The sequence below is a fragment of the Zingiber officinale genome, chromosome 2A, assembly GCF_018446385.1.
Source record: "Zingiber officinale cultivar Zhangliang chromosome 2A, Zo_v1.1, whole genome shotgun sequence".
In the NCBI taxonomy this organism is placed as follows: Eukaryota; Viridiplantae; Streptophyta; class Magnoliopsida; order Zingiberales; family Zingiberaceae; genus Zingiber; species Zingiber officinale.
This window is the reverse complement of record NC_055988.1, coordinates 139,583,360-139,598,368: the sequence shown is the minus strand read 5'-3', so window position 1 is coordinate 139,598,368 and position 15,009 is coordinate 139,583,360.

Here is a 15,009-nt window from a genome sequence, read left to right as displayed (position 1 = left end):
TCAGTTAGAAATTAGCAGGTCAATGCTAACTGAACATTTTGCAAAGAAAGTCTTGCAGGTGTTAGTTGATGAAGTTTTGGGATACAAGATGGATTGGATACCTGATAGATGAAGGAAGACTCCAAGACAAAGCCTCTAAGCAAACAAAAAATTCCAGTAGATCGAGGATGAAGAATGCCTTGCATGGGAAAAGTTCAAAAGTAATCTTTTGGCAAGTGAGATACATATATTTAAGAGATAATAGTTTCCTTATTTAGGTGAAGATTTAACTAAGACGTAGGTATTTTAGAATGAAAGTCAACGTGCTAATGGACTGATGATTGTTGGGACGGTTGGCATCGCTAGAGAGGATGAATACTGATTCACTTTGTTCTATCTTTCTCGTGTGCTCATCTATAATTTCTTAGTATGTAGTGGAAATAAATGCAAGAAATAAAAATATAAGCACAGGAGATATGAGATTTTATGTAGTAAAGAATCCCCAATTTCTACTACATGGCTTACTCCTAGTAATACTCAACTAACTCTCTTTACAGGAAATTTTCCGAAGGTGGAGAAGTCATGTTCTTTACAAGCAAATACAAATGGTATCAAAAGGAATTCAAATGAAATAATTTACACTAAGAAGCTTTGCTTTGATCGTTGTTTGTAGCTCTTGCATTATCTTCTAAGGTATGGAGTAACACTTGTCTCCAAAATCCTCAAGAACTGATATTGAAAACATCCTCTAAATCCTTCTTTTATAACCTTTAAGTTGAGATTTATTTTTGTCTATTAGTCTACTGTTTATCACCATCAATCAATTGCTCCATTAAAATTTGTTAGAACACTTCGGAGCTAGGGGGGCGAATAACTTCTTACGTTTTGTCGATGATGATGTTGTAGCGGATAAAACTCGACGCAAAAGTTCTCCAATGCTAACAAAAGGAGTTATTTAGTATCTACCTCAAGAAGAGGTGACTAATCCAAGAGTCCGACCCTCACTTACATATCCACTAAGAATACACTCCTTCTCGGAAACACTCCGAAGGTGGAAAAACCTCGTACAAGACTCTCAATATAACAAGAGGAAGAAAGAAGCAAATACAAAGAAAATCTTACAAGATTTAGACAAATGAAATCCTAGTTAGCTTCTTCTTGTTTGGGAACGTCTCTTGACCTTGAAAGTGCAGCAACACTTATCTCCAAGAAACTTCAAGAATTGTCAAGCTCGATGAAGAGAGTGGAGAAGAAAACCTGTGAGTGATCTATCGGAACAGTGCAAGCAAAATCCTTTTATCGGGAACACAACGGCTAGTTTTCTAATTGTAATCAATTACTCCAATCGATTACGCATGCCTGATCGACTAGCCTAATCGATTAGGCATGCTTCTGTTCACACGAGAACAACTCGTAAACGATCAAGCTTTCCCGCTTAATCGATTACCAAACTCTCTGTGCATTTGCGAAATCCAGGTTTAATCAATTGTCGTAATCGATTAAGCATTCGTAATCGATTGACCTAATCGATTACGAACCTCTCTGTGCACTTCGCGAAACCTGCTTAATTGATTACCTTAATCAATTCAGCTTCGATAATCGACTAACCTAGTCGATTACCAAGCCCTAACTTCCAAATCTAAGTCTAAGGATCCTTTATCCAATATCTAGTCAACCGTGACCTATTAGGACTCCTCATTGCCTAGCATCGGGTCGACCTTGACTTACTAGGACTTCTTCACCAAGTGTTCAATCAGACCTTTAACCTACTTGGACTTCTAATCATAAGGTGTCTAGTCAACCTTGACCCACCTGAATTTTCACTGCTTGGCTTCACTCACTAGGACTTCCTCATTGCCTAGCTTCACTCACTAGGGTTTTTCACTTGCTTCACTCACCAGGATTTTCCTTCTGCCTAGCTTCACTTATTAGGGCTTTCTACCTAGCTTTACTTAATAGAATTTTTCTTCTGCCTAGTTGCACTCACTAGGGCTTTCCAACTGTTTGACTTTACTCACCAGGACTTTCCACACCAATTGTCTGGTCAATACTAACCCACTTGGATTTTCTTCTTCTACCAACCTTATCATTGGACTTGCCCTTGCATAACTTCCAGTTAAGACTTCCCAATTAAGTATCCAGTCAACCTTGACTTACTTGACTCTTCTTCTCATCAAATTGGTCAATCCAAGACCATTGGAGAATTGTACTAACAATCTCTCCAATCGGACAATTGCAACTGTAATCTTCATACATTGTCAAACATCAAAACTCAAACATTAAGACTTAAGCTTGATTCAACTCAAGGTTAGTCAAACTGGTCAACCTTGATCTAGCGAAATTGCACCAATAATCTTCCCCTTTTTAATATTTGAAAATATATTTAAGTTAGGTTAATCTCATAGCCTTAACTTCTTTTTCACGTCAAAGTATGAATGAGAGTTTTCTTTATTCTCCCCCTTACTAAGATGACAAACTTCCCCCTTTTTGGTTAAGAATGTCTAACTTAAACCCTACATTCTCCCCCTTTGGCACACATCAAAACTCCCCCCATGAATAATTATCTATATATTGTTTACAACTTTACTTGTTGTTCACAACCCCACAATGAAGGTCTCATACCCTTCATTATACCCAATGCTTACCCTTGAGTAGTAACTCATTATTCAATACTCATCCGAGAACATTTACACTCCATCAATGAAGATATTCAATATTTCATTATTTTCCAATGCTCAATCTTAAGAATTCATCACAATGAAGGTTTCCAACCTTTCATGGTTTCGTGAAAAATAAATACATGTCTCTAAGGAGTAGTTCTCCCTCAAAACATGCTCTAAACTTCTATCATTGCACCAACAATGACTTGAAAATTCTAAACATTTACGAAACCCATAATTTTAGGTTATGAGGTTCAACATTCAACTTTGAAACTAAACCTCATCCTAAACTCTAACTTACTCTTCTTTAACCAATCCTTTCTTGTTTCAACAATAAAATTATCCTTAAATACTTATCTAAACACTTTCTAGGGTTAGGAATGGTTAACACGACTAAACACAACTTATTCAACTTAAATAAACTTCTGAAATGAGGGTCTTAAGTGCTTAAACAAAGCTCTTAATCATTTAAGACCGACCGTAATCGATTAAAGTTGGGATTTAATCGATTACTGAGTGTTAATCGATTGTTGTAATAGATTAAGACTCTTAATCAATCATAGTGATCGATTCCGTGAGCATATGTGCTCGTAAAACTGCACCTTAATCGATTGCCATAATCGATTAAGATGGGTAATCGACTAACCTAGTCGATTACCATTTCTGATTTCTGAAATCGATTTCAGTCAAATTTCAGAAATACCCTAAAAATTCTACAAAATTCTAAAATTATGAAAAATTTTGTAAACATTATTTAAGGCATATACTATCATGGAAAAATAATTTTCTAAGAAAATACATCTTATTTTCAAAAATTGACACAAAATTGGAAACTCTTGAAAACTTCAATGTTTCTTTCAAGTTTGTGTCTAACTTTCCAATGGTGATTACTATCAACAAATAATCTTCACTAAGGTTTTTCAAAAGTATTTTGAAATTATTTTCAAAATCAATTTTCAACCATATTCCTTGGGTTAAGTGTACATGACTTGTACATTAGCTTTCCCAATGATTGGATAATACATAACTATATGTTTTGATGAAACTAAGACTCAAATAGATGCACTAAATCAATATCTTGAGTCTTGTTCATCATCCTAACATCTTACTTATATCCAAAGTGTACTAAAAATACATATAAGTCACCTTATAGTCTTTGTGAGATGTTGATTTTGATTTTTCCCTAAACAAAAGGATCATGCATATCTATCTAGGTATTGTTAAATTGATTCACCTAGGATATCACTTGTTGATAAATGTCATTGTCCTTAATTACTAGAAATTTAAAATAATGTATGATGATTTGTGGCATACATCAAAATGGATATTTTTCAAAAGAAAAACTTTTTTAGCTACATGATGTATGTATGACATGACATGATATTTTTATATTTTTCATAACAAGAATGAATGTAAAGATGATGTCATGACATAGGATGGACAAGCAATCATGGCAATTTAGAATAAATAAATATAACTAGATTATCTATCTAAGTATCTCTAAGTATTAGTTAATATAAAATTAATCCTAGATTGCTCCATTTTCCTTCTAAGAAAATGTCAAAACCCAACTTGGCATTTCTTTTGCTTTTCTTATTTGTGCTAATTTAAATTAAGTCTACTTCCTCAAGTTCTGAAACATTTTACTCTTTAGATTAACCAATTAAACCATCACATTTTCAAGGACTACAACTGTCACGCCCCGGAGGAGTCTCTGTCCGAAGAAATTTCGGCAGCATCTCCCCTGTACGGCGGACAATCTGAAACTTTCTACATATCCACATATACCTCAGCCACATGCGGCTGGAATAATAACATGTAAATATAACACAACCACACATTCCACGTAGTTTATATAACAAGTAAACAGAAAGATAATACCCTGACTCGAAATCAACCCTACTCCACTACACTCGTAAAGCTCAAATCCGATGAACTCACCTCTTCTGCCGTCCAGGCAGGCATGTAGTAGAATAAATCCAAATCCAAATCCATCGACATAATAAAATCCATACAAAGTCCATAAGTAAAATAATCGAAAACATAACAAGTTCAAAACAGTCTAGAACAGAAAAGAAACCAAAAGAAAACCAATCATATCCTCGAGGTATGCAGGGACAGCAACTGGAACTCTCTCCTGACAGCATCAACCTGAAAATATCAACAATGGAGGCGGGGTGAGTCCAACACTCAGCAGGTACAATTGATATACAAAGTAGGGAAATAACACCTAGCACTAATCATGCGTACAGTCTCCTGATATAAGAAAGATAAAAATGCATCTGAAGTAAACAGGAGAGAAACTGTACTAACCAGGACCTGAGTATAAGGTCAAACAGTCTGAGAGATAGGGAAATCCTGTATGCATGTCAAACATAGGTATCCAAATAATATGCAGCATATAAATGCAGCAAACACAAACACAAGCAATAAATGCATCATGCATATGATGCCAATGATGCGTCCTGGTCACCCCTGACTCCAGTCGATCATCTCATAGAATAGTGAGGCTGAGTGGGTAGGGCTGTGACAACCGTGCACTCTGTCGTCACTACTCCTGATGAGTGGCCGAGTGGACGGGATGCTGTCGGAGTACACCTATCCTCCTACCCCAAATCATAAATGGGGGAGCGCAATGCTCTCAACTCCCGGTACACGATGACGGAGAGGAATCCCTGCCGGATAACACGTTGTGTCACACTACCCATGAGCGGACCAACGGTGCCTAACAGAGTCCCTGCTGCAACACACTCTGCCTGAATCGACCACTAACCCATGAGTGATGGTGTGTGCAGATCCATGTAATTGGCGATGTGCTCAACAATAATGGAGCGGACTATCGCACAGCATGCAATCATGCAAATGGTGCATGGCAATAACCATAAAATATCCTGACCTAATTCATGTGTATATAAAAGTGCATCATAGGTCAACGAATCAAATCAAATCAAAGGTACACAGAAGGTATAAAACCTAGGTCCTGAACATGGTGAAGCATGGTATATCACTACCCCCTATAAGCATGTATAAATAAATAAAGTATACATGGGATGGAAATCAAGCAATCAATCAATCATGTATCAGATATTGGGTAGTGACTAGCCGAAACAAATAAAGGACATAATTAATACAACTTGTTAAATTCACTACTATGTATATCAAATGACATAAGTCAAAAGTACCCGCCTCCGATAAAATGGTCCAATCCGGTAATCAAGATACCCGTCGAGATACGCTCTCGAATCAGAGTCCTGCGTTTATCAAACAGATAATGTATTTAGCTATATAGCTAAATAAAAATCTCCAACCCATTTAATAACCTTATCCTTCCTTAGAAATGGATTGATCCCATGTAACAAAACAAGCAATGGATTAAATTCAATAACAAATCCAATTCTATACATAAACCTAATTCATCATGTATCAAAATTTACACGATACCTCAATTCACAGCCCCTCTTGATGCTGGAACAAAGGGAACTGCTCACTGGAGTGCTACTAGAACCAAACGAAGTCCCCACGGAATCGAATCCCCCTGCTGAAATCCTTCCCACTGAGATCATGTTGAGTTCAATAAATGGAACCACAAATCAAACCACAACCCACCTGACCACCTAATCTTTTACCTTACTGTAAACAATCGGACCAAGCAGGAAGAACTAAGACTTGACCCTTCTTGCTCCTGGCCGGAAACCACCTGAGCAGAGGTGTGCCGGTGAAAGACCTAGGGCACGGCTGAACCTGGTGGCCAGTGAAGGTGGGTCGGCGTCGGCACTGTGCAGTGGAGAGGGCAAGGATCACGACGTTAGGGCAGAGAGGGACAACAACCGATGCTAGGCTGAGGAGGAAGATGAAGAGAGGCTTCGATCGGCAGTAGTGTTGCTCAACTAGGGCAGAGGCGATCGGCTAGTGCTCGGTATCTCCACAGCTAGGGCGACAGGGGGTCGGCGGTGGCTCTCGTCGCCGGCGGCAGAGGGGATTTAGGCACAGACGGCGTCGCTGTGGTGGCGTCGAGGAAGAAACCGCCGGGCCGGCGGTTAGGGCAAGGGAGGAGGAAGGTGTCGGGCGTGAGAGGAGAAGGGAAGAGCGGATGAGGGCAGCGGGTTTTGGCGAGGAAGAGAAATAAGGAAAAGAAATAAGAAAAAGTAAAAAGGAATTATAAAAGAAACAATTCCTCGCTTAAATGGGTAGCCTAAATAGGTTTTTCTCCGGCCCCGTTTTCATCCCCGTTAACTCGTCCATACGAGCTCCGAAAAATTCACAAAAAATGTCCAAAAATTCTGGAAAATTCCCTTATTCATATTCGCCTATTTCCGGTATTTTACAACAACTACCATGAAAATGGCTCTAAGTTTCAACTTCACTAAGGTTGGGTTAACTATCCTTCCAATAGAGTTGACACTCTCTAAACTCATCTAGGGTGTGGAGAACACACTCTTAGGAATCCAAAATCGATTAATGCTCCTTGGGTGTACTAGGTATTCATTAGGGAAAACTTTCCTTGATACCTTCCTAATAACCTTCCTAGGCTTCTTAGAAAACTTGGTCATGTTAGACTCCCCTAGGTTAACTCTAGGGTAACCTCCCTTGTGACCTTATTAGTGACTTTCTTAGGCTTCTTAGAAGTCTTAGTCACGTTGGTCTTCTCAAGGTTAACTCTAGGGATGACCTCCCTTGTAACCTTGGTTTGAACCCTAGATCTTGTTAGGATGTATACTAAAAGCCTAGCTTTTGGTATAAACATTTATCTAGAAATAAGAATCACATTGGTCAAATGTCTACATTTACGATAAATGTAGTTGCTCAATTAATTTATATTGTAGATAACATGGTGTGTGGTGTCACACACAGAAGATCATGTTATCGGTTCCTTATAAATTATAAACAGTAGCTCACGACCAAGATGGAAAGGAACAAACTATTGGAAGGTCGTAGTGTAATTAGGTGTTAGTTTATCTTAACTATATAATTACACTAGTACACTTAGAGTGTATTGAGTAGGACCATTTGAGGTCGTTCCTTTTATACTGACTTTATGAAGGAACAAAGACCTCAGTTATTATGGAAGTGTGTGCTCTTAATCCTAATATAATAACAAGCACATATATTTGATATTTATTTCTTTAATTTATCAATGGGTGAGATTTAGTTCGATAAATCAATAAGCCCGATAAGTTGGGAAATGATATCACTTATAGTGTGTGTTGTTGATTATAGAAGGAAACTGTGTCCTAGTGATCTAGGTTGAGAATGTCCCCAAGAGGAGCTCATAAGGATTGTCATGTTAAACCCTGCAGGTGGATTTTGTCCGACATGACGATGAAGTTGAGTGGTACTACTCTTGGAGCTAGATATTAATTAAGTGAGTTGTCAGTAACTTACTTAATTAGTGGACATTTGTTATCTTAAACACAGGGAGACTAACACACTCATAATAAGAAGGAGCCCAAAATGTAATTTGGGATTGGTGCGGTAGTTCAATAATAGTTCTCTAGTGGAATGAATTATTATTGATAAAATTAAGTTGTGTATTCGGGGCGAACACGGGATGCTTAATTTTATCGGAAGACCAAAACCAATTCCTCCTCTCGGTCCCTATCGTAGTCTCTTAATTATAGAGTACTATACCCACCTATACCCACCTTCTTACCCATCCCAACGGCCAAGCTAGCTTGGAGACCAAGCTAGGGCCGGCCAAAGTTTGGTTCATGGGTGCTTCAAGGTGGCCAGCCCTAGCTTGGGTTTAAGCTTGGTGTGGTCGGCCCAAATTAAAATAAAAGGATTTTTATTTTTTAAAATTTTTGTTGGTGCAACATCCCTCAAGTCAAGGTTGACATGGTTGACCAAGTTTGAGTCTTGGTTTGGGTTTCGATGTTTGACAATGCAAGGTTGATTGAAGAAGAGTCAAGTAGGTCAAGGATGACCGGATACTTGACTGGGAAGTCCTAGTGAGTGAAGCTAGGCAGGAGGAAAATCCTGGTGAGTGAAGCCAGGTGAAAGACCTAGTGAGTGAAGCTAGGCAATTGGGAAGTCCTAGTGAGTGAAGCTAGGCAGGAGGAAAATCCTGGTGAGTGAAGCCAGGTGAAAGACCTAGTGAGTGAAGCTAGGCAATTTGAAAAGTCCTGGTGAGTGAAGCCAGGCAAGAGAAATCCAGATGGGTCAAGGTTGATCAGACATCTGGTGAGAGTCCAAGTAGGTCAAAGGGATTGACCGGATACTTGGCACGAGAAAGAAAAGTCCAAGTAGGTCGAGGGACTGACCGGATACTTGGCAAGAAGAGAAAAGTCCAAGTGGGTCAAAGGACCAGACACTTGGTGAGAGAGTCCTAGCTGGTCAAGGGTGACCGGATGCTAGGTCTTATGTACCAACAAGTCATGGTTGACTAGATGTTGGTTTAGGGGCTTTGGACTTGGTTTTGGGCAAAACCAAGGTTTGGATTGATCCGTGGATTGATCCAAGAGTTTGGATTGATCCGTGGATTGATCCAAGAGTTTGGATTGATCCGTGGATTGATCCAGAGTTTGATCGATCCGTGGATCGATCCAGAGATCTGGATCGATCGGTGGATCGATCCGAAGATTTGGATGGATCCGCCGATCGATCCGGTGAGTCCTCGCGAACCCCTCGGATCGATCCGTGGATCGATCAGAGGTCCCAATCGATCGCTGGATCGATTGGACATACTGGGAAAAGCGCCGGATCGATCCGTGGATCGATCCTGGCATGTTTCCGAGCACAGCGCTGCGGATCGATCCGTGGATCGATCCAAAGCCTCCCGATCGATTGGGAGCAATCCAATCGATTGGGATTCGACCGTTAGCGTCGTTTATAGCTGTTGGCGGCGATTCCTTCGCAGAACTTCACCGATTCATTCCAGATTCAACACAGCTCCTCCCTAAGCTCCTCACCGGTTCTTGAAGGTTCTTGGAGGTTCATCCAAGTCAAGAGGCGAGTTGCAACGAAGAAGAAGAAGCTAGGGTTTTCTTTCTTGTAAGCTTTTGCTTATTCTTTACTACCCTTTCTTCTTCTTGTGAGAGTCTTGTAGGGCTTCTCCGCCTCGGTAGTTACCGAAAAGGAGTGTTTTCATAGTGGAGGGTGCGTGCGTGGTGTGGATCCTTGGATTAGTCATCTCCGTTGGAGGTGGATACCAAGTAAACTCCTAGTGTTAGCGTGTTTGTGTTTGTTTATGTATTTTCCGCTGCGCATTCTTGAAGAAACAAGCAACACCGAGCAACGAGCACGCGACGAGCTATTCACCCCCCCCCTCTAGCTACTTTTGGTCCTAACAAGTGGTATCAGAGCAAGGCCGCTCTTCACCGGAATCATCGCCGGAAGGGTCAAGCATATCAAGAAAAGCTAGAGGGTGAAGAAGTTGGAGCAAATTCATCAAAGTCAAAGAATTCAAGAAGCTCAACTTCAAGATGCAATTCCAAGATGGACTTGGATTTGATACAAGGGTGGCTCCACCATACACTTCTACAAGTTTCGATTCTTGGAAATCAAGAATCGAAAATTTTCTTATGACGGAAATAGAGCAATGGTTTGCTCTAATGGAAGGTTTTGAAGCTCCCACAAATTCCAAGGGCAAAGTACTCAAAAGGAGCAAGTGGAGCCAAGAGCAAGTCCAAAGGTGCGAGGCCAATGACAAAGTGACCAAGCTTTTGGTCAATTTATTACCAAGCACCATCCTTTGCAAAATTGGAGAATTTGAAGATGCAAAGGAACTATGGAGCAAATTGGCCAAGCTTCATGAAGAGATCCCCTCCACTGTACAAGAGCAAGAAGTATCCAGAGAGGGTGACTCTTTGGAGCAAGACCAAGAGGAGGGCTCCGAGGTTGAGAGATGCTCAACCTCCGAAGAAGAGGAGATCCAAGAAGCTTCATCCTCAAGGGAATGCAACGAAGGGAACAAGGAGGGAGCATACTCCTTGTTTCATGTTCAAGATGATGAAGCCTCCACCTCTAGGATTGAGGGGGAGCAATCCTTGGTGACGCCGGATCAAGAAGAAGGAGAAGCTTCTACATCCGGGTCAAGAGACGAAGAGGAGGAAGTAGATTCTACCTCCACAAGTCAAGAAAAATCAAATGGAGGAGAATCAAGGTCCGATCAAGAGGAAGCTTCTACCTCCGGATCCAAAGAAAAAGATGCCACCCCTACAAGCAAAGGTATAAATATTTCAATTAATAATAAAAATCATATTATATGCTTTGAATGTAGGGAACATGGGCACTACAAGAGCAAGTGCCCTAAATTAGCCAAGAAGAAGGGCCAAATGGCAAAAAAGGGCAAGGAGAAGCTCAAGGAGACCACCCCCGGGACAAAGAAGAGCAAGGAGCACATTGTGTGCTTCTTGTGTCAACAAAAAGGGCATTACCGAAGTCAATGCCCCAAGGGGAAGAAGATGGTCAAGGCTCAAGGAGGCACTAGTCAAGGGGGAGCCTCCAAGGTAAAAAGGAAGGTAACTTTCATTGAGCCTATTCCCTTGCAAAATGGTAAAAAGCATGCTAGGTCAAATTTTTATCATTTTAATGCGATTTACCATAAGAATAGGAAGCATGAGGGCTTTAAGGAAAAGCATGTGGCCTACATGCCAAAACTACTATCCTAAGGCTAGGAATGTAGGTAAAAACCTAGGCGATAACTCTAAGGATTTAAGATACAAGCCTAGAAACAAAAATGCTCATGGATCAAATACTAAGGACTTAGTGAGAGAAAATCAAGTCTTGAGGTTAAGACTTGATAAAATGGAGAAGACCCTAAAAATGATGGAAAATATCCTATTAGGGCAAAGTGAGCATAACTTAGGTTTAGGAAAATCAAAGCCATCCAATGGCCATAAAGGTTTGGGATACAAACCAAAAGCTAAGAAGGATGTGCCTAGTTATCATAGGGTTCCATATAGTTATGGAACGAATCCTAAGTCTAGAGGTCAAGTCAAGGATACAAGGGAAGATATCCCTAGAAGTATCTTTGCAACCAAAGTGACTAAGACTTCTAAGAAGTCTAAGAAAGTCACGAACAAGGTTACAAGGGAGGCTATCCCTAGAGTTGACCTAGAAAATGTGACCAAGGCTTCCAAGAAGCCAAACAAGGTCACTAGGAAGGTATCTAGGGAAGTTATCCCTAGTGAATACCTAGAGCATCCAAGGAGCACCAATAGGTGTTGGGTTCCTAGGAGCATCTTCTCTACCCCATAGATGGGTTAGAGAGTGTCAACTCCGATTAGAAGGGTAGTTAACCCAACTTTGAGGAAATTGACACTCAAGGAGCATTTTCAAGGTTTTTGTTAACCTTTGAAAATGAAATGGAATTATTATTTACTCTTTGAAAGAGTAAAATGTGCCTAATGGTGGAAAATTGATTTTATCTTAAAAAGACATAAATTGGGAAAACCTAGAGAAATACCAAGTTGGGATTTTGGTATTCTCTTAGAAATTTTAAGGCACTCCGGGCCTTGATTTATGTGATTACTCTTGAGGAAAAAATGGAATATGCCAACATTTGAGGATAAGCTTAATTTCAATTGACATAAATTAATCAAGAGAATTAGAAATGCCCATTTAGGTTTTGGCACTCTCTTGAAGCACTTTGGGCAATCTAGGATTTAAGTTTTAGGATTAGCTAAGATTAACGATACTTAGATAGGTAATCTAGGTATATTTTATTTATGCTAAACCTTGCCATGATTGTTTGCTCATAATATGCCATGACATCATATTTTATCTTATTTGTATTTTGCATTCATGACTTATCATGAAAAATACAAAAATACCATGTCATGCCATACATACATCATGTAGTTATAGGATATTTTCTTTTGAAAATTATTTCCTTTTGATGTATGCCATAACATAATCATGCATTAAGTTTAATTCCTTGTAAATTAAGGACAAATGACATTTAACATCACTTATTAACAAGTGACATCCTAGGTGGATGTTTAATATCTTTAAAATGCCTAGATAGATATGCATGATCCCTAGAATAGGTTAAAACCAAAATCTCACATCTCACAAGGACTATAAGGTGACTTGTATGTGTTTAAGTGCACATTAGATACAAGTGAGATGTTAGGAAGATGAACAAAACTCAAGATGTTGATTTAGTGCATTCTTCTGAGTTTTAGGTTAATCAAAACACATAGTTATGTGTTTTCCCATCATTGGGAAAGCTAATGTACAAGTCATGTGCATTAAGCCCAAGGAACATGGTGGGATATTGGTTTTGAAAATGTTTTTAAAATAATTTTGGAAAACCTTGGTGAAGGCTATCTTTTGATAGTAATCACCATTGAATAGTTAGACACAAACTTGAAGAAAACACTAAAGTTTTTGCAAGTTCTCAAGTTTGTGTCAATCTTTGAAAATATGATGTATTTTCATAGAAAACTATTTTTCCATGATAAATTATACCCTAAATAATGTCTACACAAAGTTTTACGATTTTTGGAATTTTGTAGAATTCTCTAGGGGTTTCTGAAATTGGCTGAAATTGAATTTCAGCAATTTCAGGCCTCCAATCGATCAGTGGATCGATTGGAGTGCCTCAATCGATCAGCCGATCGATTGAAAAGGCATTTCTCGCGAGCAGAAGCTCGCTGGATCGATCAGCCGATCGATCAAAGAAGACTGAATCGATCAGTGGATCGATTCAGAAAGGTTCAATCGATTGGAACCCAACTCCAATCGATCCAAGTTGCTGATTTTGGCTGGGAAAGCCTGATTTCAGCATCCTTAAACCTAATTTAGTCTAGATAACCTTTCTAAACCCCTAAAAATACATGTGTATACATAGAAAGGGTGTTTTCATGTGAAAACAAGGATGGATTGGTTAAGGAAGGCTAAGTTGAAGTTTAGGTTGAGGTTTGTTTCAAATTTTGAATATTTGAACCTCAAAACTTCTAAAATTGGGTTTCCTAAAGTTTTGGGGATTCCAAGTCATTGTTGGTGCAATGACAGAAGTTACCACCATGTTTTTAGGGGGAGGGACTCTTTAAAGACATGAAAATTATTTTTCATGAACCTTGGAAGGTGGTCAACCTTCCGTTAAGAATATGCTCAAGGTTGAGCGTTTGAACTTTAATGGGGAGTGGATATCCTCATTGTTCAAGTGGCTTCAAGTGGATAATGCTCAAGGATGGGCATTTGCCTACATTGGGGGAGAATGTAGGGTTAAGGTTAATGAAGGGTATGGGGCATTCATTATCGTGTTGGTCACAACGAGTGAAGTTGTGAACAACGATGAGCAACTCTTCAGGGGGAGAGTTTTCAACAATGGGGCATTTGTTGAAGAGTGCCCAAAATTGAGGCACGGGTTGATGTGTGCTCAAAGATGGTTTGATGTGTGCCAATAGGGGGAGAATGAAAGGGAGTAAGTTAGGCTTTCATTACCTAGAGGGAGTTTGCCCTCTTAGGGGGAGAATGAAGGGCTTAACTTATGTATTCATTACCTAGTGGCATGAAGAAGGTTTAGGCTATGGGATTAGCCTAACTTACATGTGGTATTGTAAGTGATAGTGTTGGTATTGTCAAACATCAAAAAGGGGGAGATTGTTGGTGCAACATCCCTCAAGTCAAGGTTGACCTGGTTGACCAAGTTTGAGTCTTGGTTTGGGTTTCGATGTTTGACAATGCAAGGTTGATTGAAGAAGAGTCAAGTAGGTCAAGGATGACCGGATACTTGACTGGGAAGTCCTAGTGAGTGAAGCTAGGCATGAGGAAAATCCTGGTGAGTGAAGCCAGGTGAAAGACCTAGTGAGTGAAGCTAGGCAATTGGGAAGTCCTAGTGAGTGAAGCTAGGCAGGAGGAAAATCCTGGTGAGTGAAGCCAGGTGAAAGACCTAGTGAGTGAAGCTAGGCAATTTGAAAAGTCCTGGTGAGTGAAGCCAGGCAAGAGAAATCCAGATGGGTCAAGGTTGATCAGACATCTGGTGAGAGTCCAAGTAGGTCAAAGGGATTGACCGGATACTTGGCACGAGAAAGAAAAGTCCAAGTAGGTCAGAGGGACTGACCGGATACTTGGCAAGAAGAGAAAAGTCCAAGTGGGTCAAAGGGATTGACCAGACACTTGGTGAGAGAGTCCTAGCTGGTCAAGGGTGACCGGATGCTAGGTCTTATGTACCAACAAGTCATGGTTGACTAGATGTTGGTTTAGGGGGCTTTGGACTTGGTTTTGGGCAAAAACCAAGGTTTGGATTGATCCGTGGATTGATCCAGCAGGTTTGGATTGATCCGTGGATTGATCCGTGGATTGATCCGTGATTGATCCAGCAGGTTTGGATCGATCCGTGGATCGATCAAGATCGATCGATCGGTGGATCGATCCGGAAGATTGGATGGATCCGCCGATCGATCCGGTGAGTCCTCGCAAC